Here is a 17411-nt window from a genome sequence, read left to right as displayed (position 1 = left end):
CATGTTTTGGGTGACTGCATATGTTACACAGTGCATCACCATTTGCTTACTTATTCCTCCTTTGTCTTGTGGTGTTCTAGAGATGGAGATAATTTACTCCTTGACCACATCTTTCTTTAGAAAACATGTTCAGCTCACAGCTTCAAAAAAGAGAACCCCTAGAGACATCATAAATATTGATTTTGGACATGGTAGACACTTGGCCAAAGCTGGGCCCATCAGATCTTTACTCTGGGAATTTAGCACTGGGATACTGATGCTATGTGATCTAGATGTGTGGGAAAGAAGTTTAAAGGTAACATAAAGTCTGGGTTCCATAATTTTTTTGTCTTTATGAACCATCTGGTTTACAAAGTCTGGTTATCATAATAACTGAGGTTATTATGATAATTTCTGTGTTAAAAGGACAGAAGAACCAGCTATAAAGCAGAAAAAAAAGGATGTAGACACATTTAAAATAGAAATTACAAAAAATGGAGAGATTTGCAGTTTGGTAAATTTCTAATTCTTATGAATTCCATAAGAATCTCTGCTTCCTTTACTTTCCCTGGTTTTCTGGAATTAGTTTGGGTGCATGTCTTTTCCTTTGCAAACAAACTTTCCCTGACTTAGACAGACCTTATACTGGTTAGGAATCTTGATTGCAAGAGACAGAAAACCCAACTTAACTGGCTTAAACCAAAGGACTCATACTGGCTTATATACCCAAAAGTCCAGGGTATAGCTTGATGTAGGGACTAAAAAATGTAATGTACACATGGTTCTCTGCATCTCCCAGTTCTACCTTCTGTGGTGTTCACTTAATTCCCAACCTTAGGAACTCTCATCTTCAATCATTCTGGCTACGAACAGTCTAAAAAGAAAGAACACTTTCCCATAACTCCTGAGCAAGTTTTGGATTCACTCTGATTGTGACCACATTGCGTGAGTCATGGCCCATCCTTGAACTAACCCCAAGGGGTCTTGTGCCAAGTCTGAGTCATATGTTCACTCCTGGGTAGGGAAAAACCTCATTGGAACCACATTGACTGAAAATGAGGAGGGAGATTTTCTTAAATTCTGGATTCTGTTACAAAATAGAATGGATGCTGAGTAGACAAAGAAACAATAGACGCCAACACAGGCATTTGGATACATTCTAATTTTTTATTATTGCCCGTAATACTTATGTGCAGCCTTGTCCATAAATGTTTGTTCACAACTCCCATCATGTCTTTAGGATATTGTTTAGCTCTGTTGTTGCATTGCAAATCATCCCAAACTTAGTGGCTTAAAACAAAGACAATGATTTATTTCTCACTATTCTGTGGGCTGGCTGGGCTCAGCTGGGAAGTTCTGCTCCTTGTAGTATAGTTGAGGTTGCTTACGGAGCTGCATTCAGCTGATGAGTGGCTGGGGCTGCCCCATCCAAGACAGTCTCTTCTCCTCCTGGGCCTCTCTCCTTGTGGCCTTTCATCATTCTGCAGTGTAGCCTGAGCTTATTTAGAGCATGGTGACTGGCTTCCAGGATGTAGAGAATGGAAATTCCCAGACAGTCCTCTTAAGGCTTAGGCCTGGAAGTCCCAGTGCATTACTTCTGCTTCACCTTGTCAGTCAAAGCAAGTCACGGGGCCTTCCCAGATTCAAAGGGAGAAGGATATAATTATACTCCCAGAAATAGAAATGCTAGGTGAAAGAGTATGCATATTTTAAGGTTCATGATACACGTTGTGAGATTTGTACCCCAGACAGCTTCTTCCAATGTCCAACACCCCCCCACCAGCAGTGTATAAGATCATGTGTTTCACCACACAAATGCAAACTTAGTAATTTCATAGGTTTAAAAATAACAATGTGATTGTTGTCTTATTAATATTTGAGGGGTTAAACTTTTTCATATGCTTCTTAGCCATTAAAATAATTTTAATTATTTAATAACATATGTCTATGTTATTAGATTATGATATAGCATACCAATGTATGCCATCATCTAGTTTAATAAAAAGCATCTTACTGTGAAATGTTCTGTGGGTTCCTCCCTAATTCTATTCCCTTCTCTGCCTCTCAAAGGTAACCATTATTATAAATTTTTGTTTATACTCCCATGCCCTTATTTTATTTTATCTTTTATAACAGCTTTTTTTGCAATATCATTCACATATCATATAATGGACCCATTTAAAGTGTACAATTAATGTTTTTTGTATATTAACAGAGTTGTACAACCATCACCACAATACATTTTAGAACATTTTCATTATCCCCTAAAGAAACCCTGTACTCCTTAGCAGTTATGTTCATTCTCCCCTTTCCCCTAACTCCCACCCTAGGCAATCACTAATCAATTTTATTTCTATTTAGATTTCCTATTTGGGGTGTTTCATAGAAATAAAATTATAGAATATGTGGTCTTTTGTGTCTGGCTCCTTCACTTGTTTTCAAGGGTCATCTATGTTGCAGACTGTATCAATATGTCATTCCTTTTTATTGCTGAGTAATATTCCATTGTGTGAATATATCACATTTTATTTGTTCATTTGTCTATTGATGGACATTTAGGTTGTTTACATTTTTGACTATTATGAATAATGCTGTTATGAACATTCATGTACAAGTTTGTGTAGTCTTATATTTTCAGTTCTTTTGGAGTATTTCAATACCTTGGAGTGGAATTGCTGGGTTATATGGTAACTCTGTATTTAAACTTTTGAGTAACTGTCTTTCAGAGTGTTTCACACTTTGCCAGACTGTTTTCCAAAGTGATGACAGAATTTTACATTTCCAATAGAAGTATGAGGGTTCCAGTTTCTCCACATCCTTATCAACCCTTGGTATTATCTGTCTTTTTGATTATAGCTATCCTAGTGGGTATGAAATGGTGACTCACTGTGGTTTTCATTTACATTTCCCTAGTGACTAATGATACTGAGCATCTTTTCCTGTGCTTAATTTCCCTTCTTTTGTGATAGTTTAATCATGTGTTTGTATTTTTAGATAATATGTTAATTAGTTTTACATGTTTTAATGTAATTTTTAAATTGATATATAATAGTTGTACATATTTTGGAGGTACATGTGATATTTTGATACCTGTATGCAATGTGTAGTGATCATGTTTTGAAATTTATATTAATGGAATTCTTTATACAAGTATAATGTATACAGTTGTACATCCTTCTGTAAGATACTTATTTAACTAAATTTAACACTTCTGGGGTTCATCCATATTGAGGCATGTGACTGTAGTTTATTTCACTTATGTATATATTCCATTATGTGAATACAGCAAAATTTATTTATTCATTCTTTTATTAATGAACATTTAGGTTAGCTCCAATTTTTCATTATTATACATGAGGCTACTGTGAATATTTCTGCATACAGACACACAGGTGCAATAATTTTTCTAGGGCATAAATGGAAGTGAAATTCCTGGGTCATAAGATATACAAAAGTTCACCTCTACTAGGTAAAGCCAAATAGTCTTCCAACATGGTTGTACAAATTCACACTCCCCCAGTAGTGTGTGAGCATTTCTGTTACTCCATCATCTCTCCAACGTTAGACATTGTCAGGCCTCTGAGCCCAAGCCAAGCCATCGCATCACCTGTGACTTGCACGTATATGCCCAGATGGCCTGAAGTAACTGAAGAATCACAAAAGAAGTGAATATGCCCTGCCCTGCCTTAATTGATGACATTCCACCACTAAAGAAGTGAAAATGGCCTGTCCTTGCCTTAACTGATGATATTCCACCACAAAAGAAGTGAAAATGGCCGGTCCTTGCCTTAAGTGATGACATTACCTTGTGAAAGTCCTTTTCCTGGCTCATCCTCACTCAAAAGTTCCCCACTGAGCACCTTGTGACCCCCACTCTGCCTGCCAGAGAACAACCCCCTTTGACTGTAATTTTCCTGTATTTACCCAAATCCTATAAAATGTCCCCACCCTTATTTCCCTTTGCTGACTCTCTTTTCGGACTCAGCCCACCTGCACCCAGGTGATTAAAAGCTTTATTGCTCACACAAAGCCTGTTTGGTGGTCTCTTTACATGGACGCGCATGAGATTTGGTGCTGTGACTCAGATCAGGGGACCTCCCTTGGGAGATCAATCCCCTGTCCTCCTGCTCTTTGCTCTGTGAGAAAGATCCACCTACAACCTCAGGTCCTCAGACCGCCCAGCCCAAGAAACATCTCACCAATTTCAAATCTGGTAAACAGCCTCTTTTTACTCTCTTCTCCAACCTCCCTCATTATCCCTCAACCTCTTTCTCCTTTCAATCTTGGCACCACACTTCAATCTCTCCCTTCTCTTAATTTCAATTCCTTTCATTTTCTGGTAGAGACAAAGGAGACACGTTTTATCCGTGGACCCAAAACTCCGGTGCCAGTCACGGACTAGGGAAGGCAGCCTTCCCTTGGTGTTTAATCATTGCAGGGACATCTTTCTGATTATTCACCCAGGTTTCAGAGGTGTCAGATCATGCAGGGATGCCTGCCTTGGTCCTTCACCCTTAGCAGCAAGTCCCACTTTTCCAGGGAAGGGGCAAGTACCCCAACCCCTTCTTTCCGTGTCTCTACCCCTTCTCTGCCTTTCTGGGGGGAAAGAAACCCCCAACCCCTTCTCCTTCACCCTTAGCGGCAAGTCTCGCTTTTCTGGGGGAGGGGCAAGTACCCCAACCTCATATCTCTGTGCCCCAATCCCTTATTTCCATGCCCAACCTCTTATCTCTGTGCCCCAATCCCTTATTTCCATGCCCCGACCTCTTATATCTCTGCGCCCTGATCCCTTATTTCCGTGCCCCAACCTCTTATATCTCTGCACCCCAATCCCTTATTTCCATGCCCTGACCTCGTATCTCTGCACCCCGACCCCTTCTCTGCTTTTCTGGAGGGCAACAACCCCCCACCCCTTCTCTGTGTCTCTACTCTTTTCTCTGGGCTTGCTTCCTTCACTATGGGCAAGCTTCCACCTTCCATTCCTCCTTCTCCCTTAGCCTGTGTTCTTAAGAACTTAAAACCTCTCCAACTCTCACCTGACGTAAAATCTATAAGCATCTTATTTTCTTCTGCAATGCCACTTGACCCCAATACAAACTCAACAGTAGTTCCAAATAGCCAGAAAATGGTACTTTCAATTTTTTCATCCTACAAGATCTAAATAATTCTTGTGGTAAAATGGGCAAATAGTCTGAGGTGCCTGACTTCCAGGCATTCTTTTACACATTGGTCCCTCTCTAGTCTCTGTTCCCAATGCAACTCATCCCAAATCTTCCTTCTTTCCCTCCTACCTGTCCCCTCAGTCCCAACCCCAAGTGTTGCTGTGTCTTTCTAATCTTCCTTTTCTACAGACCCATCTGACCTCTCCCCTCCTCCCCAGGCTGCTCCTCGCCAGGCTGAGCTAGGTCCCAATTCTTCCTCAGCCTCCGCTCCTCCACCCTAATAATCCTTTCATCACCTCCCCTCCTCACACCCGGTCCGGCTTACAGTTTCATTCCGTGATTAGCCCTCCCCCACCTGCCCAGCAATTTACTCTTAAAAAGGTGGCTGGAGCTAAAGGCATAGTCAAGGTTAATGCTCCTTTTTCTCTATCCCAGATCAGATAGCGTTTAGGCTCTTTTTCATCAAACATAAAAATCCAACCCAGTTCATGACTCGTTTGGTAGCAACCCTGAGACACTTTACAGCCCTAGACCCTAAAAGGTCAAAAGGCCGTCTTATTCTCAATATACATTTTATTACCCAATCTGCTCCTGACATTAAATAAAACTCCAAAAATTAAATTCTGGCCCTCAAACCCCACAAGAGGATTTAATTAACCTTGCCTTCAAGGTGTACAATAATAGAAAAAAGTTGCAATTCCTTGCCTCCACTGTGAGACAAACCCCAGCCACATCTCCAGCACACAAGAACTTCCAAATGCCTGAACCACAGCGGCCAGGCGTTCCTCCAGAACCTCCTCCCCCAGGAGCTTGCTACAAGTGCCAGAAATCTGACCACCAGGCCAAGGAATGCCTGCAGCCCAGGATTCCTCCTAAGCTGCATCCCATCTGTGCGGGACCCCACTGGAAATTGGACTGTCCAACTTACCTGGCAGCCACTCCCAGAGCCCCTGGAACTCTGGCCCAAGGCTCTCTGACTCCTTCCCAGATCTTCTTGGCTTAGCGGCTGAAGACTGACACTGCCCGATCGCCTCAGAATCCCCCTAGACCATCACGGACGCCGAGCTTCGGGTAACTCTCACAGTGGAAGGTAAGTCCGTCCCCTTCTTAATCAATATGGAGGCTACCCACTCCACATTACCTTATTTTCAAGGGCCTGTTTCCCTTGCCTCCATAACTGTTGTGGGTATTGACAGCCAGGCTTCTAAACCTCTTAAAACTCCCCAATTCTGGTGCCAACTTAGAAAATACTCTTTTAAGCACTCCTTTTAGTTATCCCCACCTGGCCAGTTCCCTTATTAGGCCGAGACACTTTAACTAAATTATCTGCTTCCCTGACTATTCCTGGATTACAGCTACATCTCATTGCTGCCCTTCTTCCCAATCCAAAGCCTCCTTTGCATCCTCCTCTTGTATACCCCCACCTTAACCCACAAGTATAAGATACCTCTATTCACTCCTTGGCGACCGATCATGCACCCCTTACCATCTCATTAAAACCTAATCACCCTTACTCCACTCAATGCCAACATCCCATCCTGAAGCACGCTTTGAAAGGATTAAAGCCTGTTATCACTTGCCTGCTACAGCATGGCCTTTTAAAGCCTATAAACTCTCCTTACAATTCCCCCATTTTACCTGTCATAAAACCAGACAAGCCTTACAAGTTAGTTCAGGATCTATGCCTTATCAACCAAATTGTTTTGCCTATCCACCCCATGGTGCCAAAGCCATATACTCTCCTATCCTCAATACCTCCCTCCCCAATCCAATATTCTGTTCTGGATCTCAAACATGCTTTCTTTACTATTCTTTTGCACCTGCCATCCCAGCCTCTCTTTGCTTTCATTTGGACCGATGCTGACACCCATCAGGCTCAGCAAATTACCTGGGCTGTACTGCCACAAAGCTTCACAGACAGCCCCCATTACTTCAGTCAAGCCCAAATTTCTTCCTTAGCTGTTACCTATCTCAGCATAATTCTCATAAAAACACGAGTGCTGTCCCTGCTGATCGTGTCCGATAAATCTCCCAAACCTCAATCCCTTACAAAACAACAACTCCTTTCCTTCCTAGGCATGGTTACTGTGGTCAGAATTCTTACACAAGAGCCAGGACTGCACCCTGTAGCCTTTCTTTGCAAACAACTTGACCTTACTGTTTTAGCCTAGCCCTCATGTCTGCCTGCAGCGGCTGCCACTGCTTTAATACTTTTAGAAGCCCTAAAAATCACAAACTATGCTCAACTCACTCTCTACATTTCTCATAACTTCCAAAATCTATTTTCTTCCTCATACCTGACGCATATACTTTCTGCTCCCTGGCTCCTTCAGCTGTACTCACTCTTTGTTAAGTCCCACAATTACCATAGTTCCTGGCCCAGACTTCAATCTGGCCTCCCACATTATTCCTGATACCACACCTGACCCCCATGACTGTATCTCTCTGATCCACCTGGCATTCACCCCATTTCCCCATATTTCCTTCTTTCCTGTTCCACATCCTGATCACACTTGATTTATTGATGGCGGTTCCACCAGGCCTAATCACCACACACCAGCAAAGGCAGGCTATGCTATAATACAAGCCACTAGCCCGCCTCTTAGGACCTCTCATTTCCTTTCCATCTTGGAAATCTATCCTCAAGGAAATAACTTCTCAGTGTTCCATCTGCTATTCTACTACTCCTCAGGGATTATTCAGGCCCCCTCCCTTCCCTACACATCAAGCTCAAGGATTTGCCCCCACCCAGGACTGGCAAATTAGCTTTACTCAACATGCCCTGAGTCAGGTAAGTAAAATACCTCTTAGTCTAGGTAGACACTTTCACTGGATAGGTAGAGTCCTCTCCTACAGGGTCTGAGAAGGCCACCGCAGTCATTTCTTCCCTTCTGTCAGACATAATTCCTCAGTTTAGCCTTCCCACCTCTATATAGTCTGATAACAGACCAGCCTTTATTAGTCAAATCAGCCAAGCAGTTTCTCAGGATCTTAGTATTCATTGAAACCTTTATATCCCTTATGGTCCTCCATCTTCAGGAAAAGTAGAACGGATTAAAGGTCTTTTAAAAACACACCTCACTAAGCTCAGCCACCAACTTAAAAAGGACTGGACAATACTTTTACCACTTTCCCTTCTCAGAAGTCAAACCTGTCCTCAGAATGCTACAAGGTACAGCCCATTTGAGCTCCTGTATAGACGCTACTTTTTATTAGGCCCCAGTCTCATTACAGACACCAGACCAACTTAGACTGTGCCCCCAAAAAACTTGTCATCCCTACTATCTTCTGTCTAGTCATACTCCTATTCACCATTCTCAACTACTCATACATGCCCTGCTCTTGTTTACACTGCCGGTTTACACTGTTTCTCCAAGCCATCACAGCTGATATCTCCTGGTGCTATCCCCAAACTGCCACTCATAACTCTTGAAGTAAATAAATAATCTTTGCTGGCAGGACTATGCTGAATCTCCTTAGGCACTCTCTAATTAAATGTCCTAGGTCCTCCCAATTCTTAGACCTTTTATACCTGTTTTTCTCCTTCTGTTATTCCATTTAGTTTTTTAATTCATACAAAACTGTATCCAGGCCATCACCAATAATTCTACATGACAAATGTTTCTTCTAACAACCCCACAATATCACCTCTTACCACAAAATCTCCCTTCAGCTTAATCTCTCCCACTCTAGGTTCCCATGCCGCCCCTAATCCCACTTGAAGCAGCCCTGAGAAACATCGCCCATTCTCTCTCTCCATACTACCCCCCAAAACATTTTCGCCGCCCCAACACTTCAACACTATTTTGTTTTATTTTTCTTATTAATATAAGAAGGCAGGAATGTCAGGCCTCTGATCCCAAGCCAAGCCATCACATCCTCTGTGACTTGCATGTATATGCCCAGATGGCCTGAAGTAACTGAAGAATCACAAAAGAAGTGAATATGCCCTGCCCCGCCTTAACTGATGACATTCCACCACAAAAGAAGTGAAAATGGCCAGTCCTTGCCTTAAGTGATGACATTACCTTGTGAAAGTCCTTTTCCTGGCTCATCCTGGCTCAAAAGCTCCCCCACTGAGCACCTTGTGACCCCCACTTTGCCCGCCAGAGAACAACCCCCTTTGACTGTAATTTTCCTTTATCTACACAAATCCTATAAAATGGCCCCACCCTTATCTCCCTTCGCTGAGTCTCTTTTCCGACTCAGCCCACCTGCACCCAGGTGATTAAAAGCTTTATTGCTCACACAAAGCCTGTTTGGTGGTCTCTTTACATGGATGCACATGAAAGACATTATCACATTTCTTAAATTAATCTAACTTGTGTGAATAAAATTGTATCTCAATCTGGTTTTAATGTACATGTCCCTGATTACTAATGAGATTGAGCACCTTTTCACATTTCTATGGACCATTCATATTTTTTCTTTTCTGAAGTGCCTGCGTGTTTCACCCATTCTTCTGTTGTGTTGTCTTTTAAAAATTGATTTGTAGTTCATTTTATAGTGTGAATACTGATACTTTGTCAGTCGTATATGTTACAAGATTTGCAAACACTGTCCTCTCTTTTTATTCTCTTTATTATATATTTTGGTGAGCAAAAGTTCTTAATTTTAATGGAACTAAGTCTGTAATCATGTTTTGAGATTTTGTGCTTTTTATTCTTAAATAAATTTTTTCCTTACTTCAATTTCATAAAGCTATACTCTCAAATTATCTTCTAAGTGCTTTATATCTCTGCTTTTCATATTTAAAGATGTGCTTGAACTGAAATTGATTTTAATGTATGGTGTAATCTAAAGTAACCTAAAGATGTAATTGAATTGTTTGTAACTCAAAAGATAAATGCTTGAGGGGGTGGATACTCCGTTTTCTGTGATGTGCTTATTTGACATTGTATGCCTGCATCAAAGCATTTCAGGTACCCCATAAATATACATACCTATTATGTACCCACAAAATTTTTAAAAGTAATAAAACAAAAGCCTATTACAATTTTTTAAAAAATTAATTTGACTCTATAGATTAGGGAAGAATTGACATCTCTATAAAATTGAATTTCCTGACAAATCAACATAGCATATTAAGTACTCCTTTATTTTTGTCTTTTTGAATATATTTCACAGATGTATCATTCTCCCCATTCGGCTTTGTACATCTTTAGTAGATTATCTCTTTTTTTTTTCTTATAGACAGAGTCTCACTATGTTGCCCAGGCTGGCCTTGAACTCCTGGGCTCAAGTGATTGCTCCACCTCTGCCTCCTGAGTAGCTGAAACTACAGGTACATACCACTGTGTCCAACTAACACCTCATGCGTTTTATGCTATTATAAGTTACGTTTCTTTAAAATTATATATTCTGATTGTGCTAATGTTTTACTTTTATATATTGCATTTTTATCTGTCAAAATTGTTCAGCTCTTTAATTGGCTTGTATTTTTGTGTAGATTCTCTGTGAATGACTACGTAGACATCATATCAACTGTGAATAATGACTATTTTGTTTTATCATATCCCATCTATATTCTTCAACTTCCTTCTATTGTATTGGTTAAAATCTCCAGTACAAGATTAAATACAAAAGTTGATAGTAAGTGCCCTGTTTTTTTTTTCTCTCCTGAATTTAAAGGGAACTTTTTCAACATTTCACCATTTAAGTATAATATAAAATTTGCAGTAGGTTTTTAGTATATGCCATTTATCAGAAAAGGAAATGTCTTTGTATTACTAGTTTGATGAGAATGTTTATCAGGATTTCATGTTGAATTTTATACAACATGTTTTTCTGTATTTTTTTAAGATGATCGTATTATATTTATTCTTTAAATTAAGATTGTAGGTGGAGCTTGCTGTGAGCTGAGATAGCACCACTGCAGTCCTGCCTGGGCGAAAGAGCGAGACTCCATCTAAAAAAAAAAATTGTAGTTAATCATAATACTTGGTTTCTATTGTTAAGCCAAGCTCTCATTCCTGAAATGAAATTAATTTGGCCATATATTATCATCTTTTCCTACTATGTTATTAAATTTAGTTTGCTAATATTTTGTTTAGGATTTTTGTATCTGTGTTTATGATTTAAATTGGGTTTTAATTTTTGTTTCTCACATTATCCTTGTCAGTTTTTACTGTGCAATTATGCTGGCCTCATCAAATGAGTTGGGAAATGCTCTCTCTTTTTTATACTTCAGGATATCTTGCATAGTTTTAAAATGTTTGTTCTTTAATGTTTGCTATAAATCACTAAAAAAACCCACATAGGCCTGATGTGTTTTGTGGGAAGATTTTTTTGGGGTAAATTTTTAGAGACAGAGTCTTGCTATGTTGCCCAGGCTGGAATGCAGTGGCTATGTACAGACACAGTCATAGCACAATACAGCCTCAAACTCCTGGTCTCAAGGGAATCTCCTGCCTCAGCCTCCAAAGTAACTGAGGCTACAGGAGTATACCATCACACCCAGCCTATGGGAAGATTTAAAAGTTTCTGTTCAATTTACTTCATACTTTTAAGACTATTGAAGTTCTCTGGGTTTTTTCTCTTGAGTCAGTTTTGTTGGTTTATATTTTTCTAGGAATTTGCACATTTCATTTAAGTTTTCAAGTGTATTGATACTCTTTATAATATTCTCTAATTTTCTTTTGGTTTCAGAAGTATCTGAAGTTACATCTTCATTTTTATTCCTTAGATTTATTTTACGTCTTCTCTTTTTTCTTCCTTGATCAGTCTAGCCAGTTTTGTTTTTGTTGATTCTTTCAATTATATTTTCATTTTATATTGACCATGAATGATATAAGTACTGTGACAATCAAGATACAGAATACTTTTATTACTGTAAAATGGCCTTATGCTGTCCTTTGTAGTCAAACCCTACCCCATCTCTAACTCCTGATATTACTACTGAGCTATTTTCTCTCCCTATAGTTTTGCCTATTTCAAAATGCTATTTATTTTTTATTATTTACTTATTTTTAAATTTTTTTCTGAGTACATAATTACTCAGTATATTTATGGGGTATTTGTGATATTTTGATACAGGCATGCAGTGCCCAATAATCACACCATGGAAAATGGGTCGTCCATCCCCTCAAGCATTATCCATTGTGTTAAAAACAATGCAACTGTACTCTTTTTGTTATTTTTAAATGTACAATTAAATTTTTATTGACTAGAGTCACCCTGATGGGCTATCAAATACTAGGCCTTATTCATTCATTCAAACTATTTTTTCTTACCCATTAATCATCTCCAAATCCTCCCCACCCTCCTACTATCCTTCCCAGCCTCTGATAACTATGCTTCTAATCTCTGTTTCCATGAGTTCAATTGTTTTAATTTTTAGCTCCCACAAATAAATGAGAACAGGTGTTATTTGTCTTTCTGTGCCTGGCATATTTCACTTGACATAATGACTTCCAGCTCTATCCATGTTGTTGCAAATGACTGAATCTCATTCTTTTTTATGGCTGAATAGTACTCCATTGTGTATAAGTATCACATTTTCTTTATCCATTAATCTGTTGATGGACCCTTAGGATGCTTCTAAATCTTGGCTATTGTGAACAGTGCTGCAACAAATATGGGAACTCAGGTATCTCTTTGATATGCTGATTTTCTTTCTTTTGAGTATATACTCAGTGGAATGCTGGATCACATGGTAGCTCTATTTTTAGTTTTTTGAGGAACCTCCAAATGGTTCTCCATAGTGGTTGTACTAATTTACATTCCCACCAAAGGTGTACAAGGGTTCCCTTTTATCCACACCCTTGCCAGCATTTGCTATTGCCTGTCTTTTGAATATAAGCCATTTAATCTGGGATGAGATGATATCTCATTGTAGTTTTGATTTGCACTTCTCTGATGATCAATGATGGTGAGCACTTTTTATATGTCTGTTGCCATCTGTATGCCTTCTTGTGAGAAATGTATATTTAAATCTTTTGCCTATTTTTAATTGGATTACTAGATTTTTTCCTATAGAGTTACTTGAACTCCTTATATGTTCTGGTTATCCCTTGTCAGTTGGTGTATTAGTCTGTTCTTGTACTGCTATAAAGAAACACCTGAGACTGGGTTATTTACAAAGAAAAGAGGTTTAATTGGCTCATGATTCTGCAGGCTGCCCAGGAAGTATGGCTGGGGAGGCCTCAGGAAACTTACAATCATGGCAGAAGGTGAAGGTGAAGCAGACACATCTTCATATGGTCATAGCTGAAGGAAGAGAGAGCGGGGAGGTGCCACACACTTTTAAGCAATCTGATCTTGTGAGAATTCCATCATGAGAACAGCAGCAAAGTGGGATATCTGCCCCCATGATCCAATAACCTCCCACTAGGCCCCACCTCCAACATTGGGGATTACAATTCAACATGAGATTTGGGCGGGGACATAAATCCAAACCACATCAGATGGGTAGTTTGCAAATGTTTTCTCCCACTGTGTGAGTTGTCTCTTCAGTTTGTTGATTGTATCCTTTGCTGTACAGGAGTTTTTTTTTTAACTTAATGTAATCCCATTTGTCCATTTTTGCTTTGGTTGCCTGTACTTGCAGCATGTTGCTCAAGAAATCTTTGTGCAGACTGATGTCCTGGAGAGTTTATCTAACATTTTCTTGTAGTAGTTTCACTGTTTGAGATCTTAGATTTAATTCCTTAATCCATTTTGATTTGATGTTTCTATATGATGAGAGATAGGGGTCTAGTTTCGTTCTTCTGCCTATGGGTATCCAGTTTTCTCAGCACTATTTATTGAAGAGACTGTCTTTTTCCCATTGCACGTACATGGTACCTGATATAGTTTGGATCTGTGTTCCTGCCCAAATCTCATGTCAAATTGTAATCCCCAGTGTTAGAGGTGGGACCTAGTATAGCAGGAGGTGATTGGAACGTGGTGGCCAAGTTCTCTTGAATGATTTAGCACCATCTCCCTTGGTACTGTATAGTGAGTGAGTTTTCACAAGATCTGGTTGTTTAAAAGCGTGTGGTACCTTCCCTCTCTCTCTCAGTCCTGCTCCTGCCATGTAAGATGCCTGCTCCCACTTTGGCCTCCACTATGAGTAGAAGTTCCCTCAGGCCTCCCCAGTAGCAGAGGCTGCCACGCTTCCTGTACAGCCTGAAGAATTGTAAGCCAATTAAACCTCTTTTCTTTATAAGATACCAGTCTCAGGTATTTCCTTATAGCAGTGCAAGAATGAACTAATACAACACCTTTATTGAAAATGAGTTCACCATAGGTGTGTGGATTTGTTTCTGGGTTCTCTATTCTGCTCCATTGGTCTGTGTGTTTGATTTTATTCCAGTACCATGCTGTTTGGCTATTAGACCTCTGTAGTGCAATTTGAAGTCAGGTAATATGATTTTTCCAGTTTTGTTCTTTTTGCTTAGGATAGCTTTGGGTCTTTTGTTGTTCCATATAAATTTTAGGATAGTTTTTTTCTATTTCTGTGAAGAATAACATTGGTATTTTAATAGGAATTGCATTGAATCTATAAATTGCTTTGGGTAGTATAGACATTTTAACAATATTGATTCTTCCAATCCATGAACATGAAATATCTTTTCATGTTCTTTGGTATTCTCTTCAATTTCTTCCATTGGTGTTTTATAGTTTTCATTATAGAGATCTTTCACTTCTTTGGTTAATTTCTAGGTATTTAATTTTATTTGTGGCTATTGTAAATGGGATTACTTTTTAAATATCTTTTTCAGATTATTCACTGTGGGTATATAGAAATGCTACTGATTTTTTTTATGTGGATTTCGTATCCTGCAACGTTACTGAATTTATCAGTTCTGATAATTTTTTGGTGGAGTCTTTAGGTTTTTCCAAATATAAGATTATATCATCTGCAAACAAGAATAATTTGACTTCTTCCTTTCCAATTTGGATGCCTTTTATATCTTTCTCTTGCCTGATTGCTGTAGATAGGACTTCCATTAGTATGTTGAATAACAGTGGTAAAAGTGGGCATGCTTATCTTTGTTGTGTTCCAGATTTTAGAGGAAAGGCTTTCAGTTATTTCCCCATTCAGTATGATACCACCTGTGGGTCTGTTAAATATGGCTTTTAATCTGTTGAGGCATGTTCCTTCTACACAAACTTTTTGAAGGCTTTTATCATGAAGCGATGTTGAACTTTATCAAATGCTTTTTCAGGATCAGTTGAAATGATCATATGGTTTTCATCCTTCTTTCTGTTGATATGATGTATCACATTGACTGATTTGCATATGTTGCATCCCAGGGATATATCCCACTTGGTCATGATGAATGATCTTTTTAAGTGTTGTTAAATTCAGTTTGCTAGTATTTTGTTGAGGATTTTTGCATTAATGTTCATCAGGGATATTGGCCTGTAGTTTTGATTTTTGGTGTGTCTTTGTCTAGTTTTGGTATCAGAGTAATACTGGCCTTATAGAATGTGTTTGGAAGTATTCTTTCCTCTTCTATTTTTCAGAATAGTTTGAGTAGGATTGGTATTAGCTCTTCTTTAGATGGTTGGCAGAATTCAGCAGTGAAGCCTTTGGGTCCTGAGCTTTTCTTTACTGGGAGACTTTTTATTATGGCTTCAATCTCATTACTTGTTCTTGGTCTGGTCAGGGTTTAGATTTATTCATGGTTCAATCTTGGTAGGCTGTATGTGTCCAGGAATTGGTCAATTTCTTCTAGATTTTCCAATTTATTGGCATATAGTCGCTCATAGTAGCCTCAATGACCCTTGGAATTTCTGTGGTGTCAATTGTAAAGTCTCCCCTTTCATCTCAGATTTTACTTACTTGGATCTTCTCTGTTTTTTTCTTAGTCCGGCTAAAGGTTTTTCTATTTAATTTTTTTTTTTTAAAAACAACTTTTTGTGTCATTGATCTTTTGTAATTTTTTTTTTGAGATGGAGTCTCACTCTGTTGCCCAGGTTGGAGTGCAGTGGTGCGATCTTGGCTCACTGCAAGCTCCGCCTCCTGGGTTCACACCATTCTCCTGCCTCAGCCCCCTGAGTGGCTAGGACTATAGGTGCCTGCCACTACACCTGGCTAATTGTTTTTGTATTTTTAGTAGAGACGAGTTTCACTGTGTTAGCCAGGATGGTCTCGATCTCCTGACCTCGTGATCCACCTGCCTCAGCCTCCCAAAGTGCTGGGATTACAGGTGTGAGCCACCACGCCTGGCCATCTTTTGTAATTTTTAAAATTTCAATTTTACTTATATCTGCTCTGATCTTTATTATTTATTTTTTTCTACTAATTTTGGTTTGGTTTACTCTTGCTTTTCTTGTGCTTTAAGATGCATTGTTAGATTATTTATTTGAAGTTTTTCTTCTTTTTTGCTGTAGGCATTTATAGCTATAAACTTCCCTCTTAGTGCTGCTGCTCTTGCTGTGTCCCATAGCTTTTGGCATGTTGTGTTTCCATTTTCACTTGTTTCAAGAAATTTTTCAATATCTATCTTAATTTCTTCACTGAACCACTGGTCTTTCATGAGCATATTGCTTAATTCCCATGTATTTGTATAGTTTCCAAAATTTCTCTGTTATTGATTTCCAGTTTTATTCCATTGTTGTAGATAAAATGCTTGATATTATTTCAATTTTTGGAATGTTTTAAGACTTGTTTAGTGGCCAGACATATGGTCTGTCCTTGAGAATGATCTGTGTGCTCAGGCAAAGAATGTGTATACTGCATCCATTGGATGAAATGCTCTGTAAATAGCGATTAGATCTATCTGGTCTATAGTGCAGATTAAGTTTGAGGTTTCTTTGTTGATTTTCTCTCTAGAAGATCTGCCCAATGCTGAAGGTGGGATGTTGAAGTCAAGCTATTATTTTAATGGGGCCTATTCCTCTCTTTAGCTCTGATAATATATGTTTTATATATCTGGGTGCTCCACTGTTAGGTGCATATACATTTACAATGGTTTTATCCTTATGCTGAATTGACCCTTTTATCATCATATGATGATCTTCTTTGTCTCTTCTTATAGTTTTTGTCTTGAAATCTATTTTGTCTGATATATGGGTAGTGACTCCTGCTCTTTTTTGATTTCCATTGGCATGGAATATATTTTTTCATCCATTTATTTTCAGTCTATGTGTGTCATTATAGGTGAAGAGTGTTTCTTGTAGGAAACAGATCTTTGAGTCCTCTTTTTTAAATCCATTCAGGCAGTGTATGTCTTTTAGTTGGAGTGTTTAGTCCATTTACATTCAATGTTGTTATTGATGAGTAAGGACTTACTCATGCCACTTTGTTATTGGTTTTGTGGTTTTCTCTTCCTTCCTTCT

The 17411-nt window shown here is 39.0% G+C and overlaps 1 long non-coding RNA gene across 1 annotated transcript in view; it reads left to right on the top strand.

Moving 5' to 3' along the window:
• The window catches only part of LOC129033551 (uncharacterized), a 50351-nt gene that overhangs the window by 18488 nt on the left and 14452 nt on the right, over positions 1 to 17411 (top strand). The window lies entirely within an intron of this gene.

The sequence above is a fragment of the Pongo pygmaeus genome, chromosome 2 (genome assembly GCF_028885625.2).
Source record: "Pongo pygmaeus isolate AG05252 chromosome 2, NHGRI_mPonPyg2-v2.0_pri, whole genome shotgun sequence".
NCBI classification, from domain to species: domain Eukaryota; kingdom Metazoa; phylum Chordata; class Mammalia; order Primates; family Hominidae; genus Pongo; species Pongo pygmaeus.
This window is presented reverse-complemented; position numbering and strand designations above follow the sequence as displayed.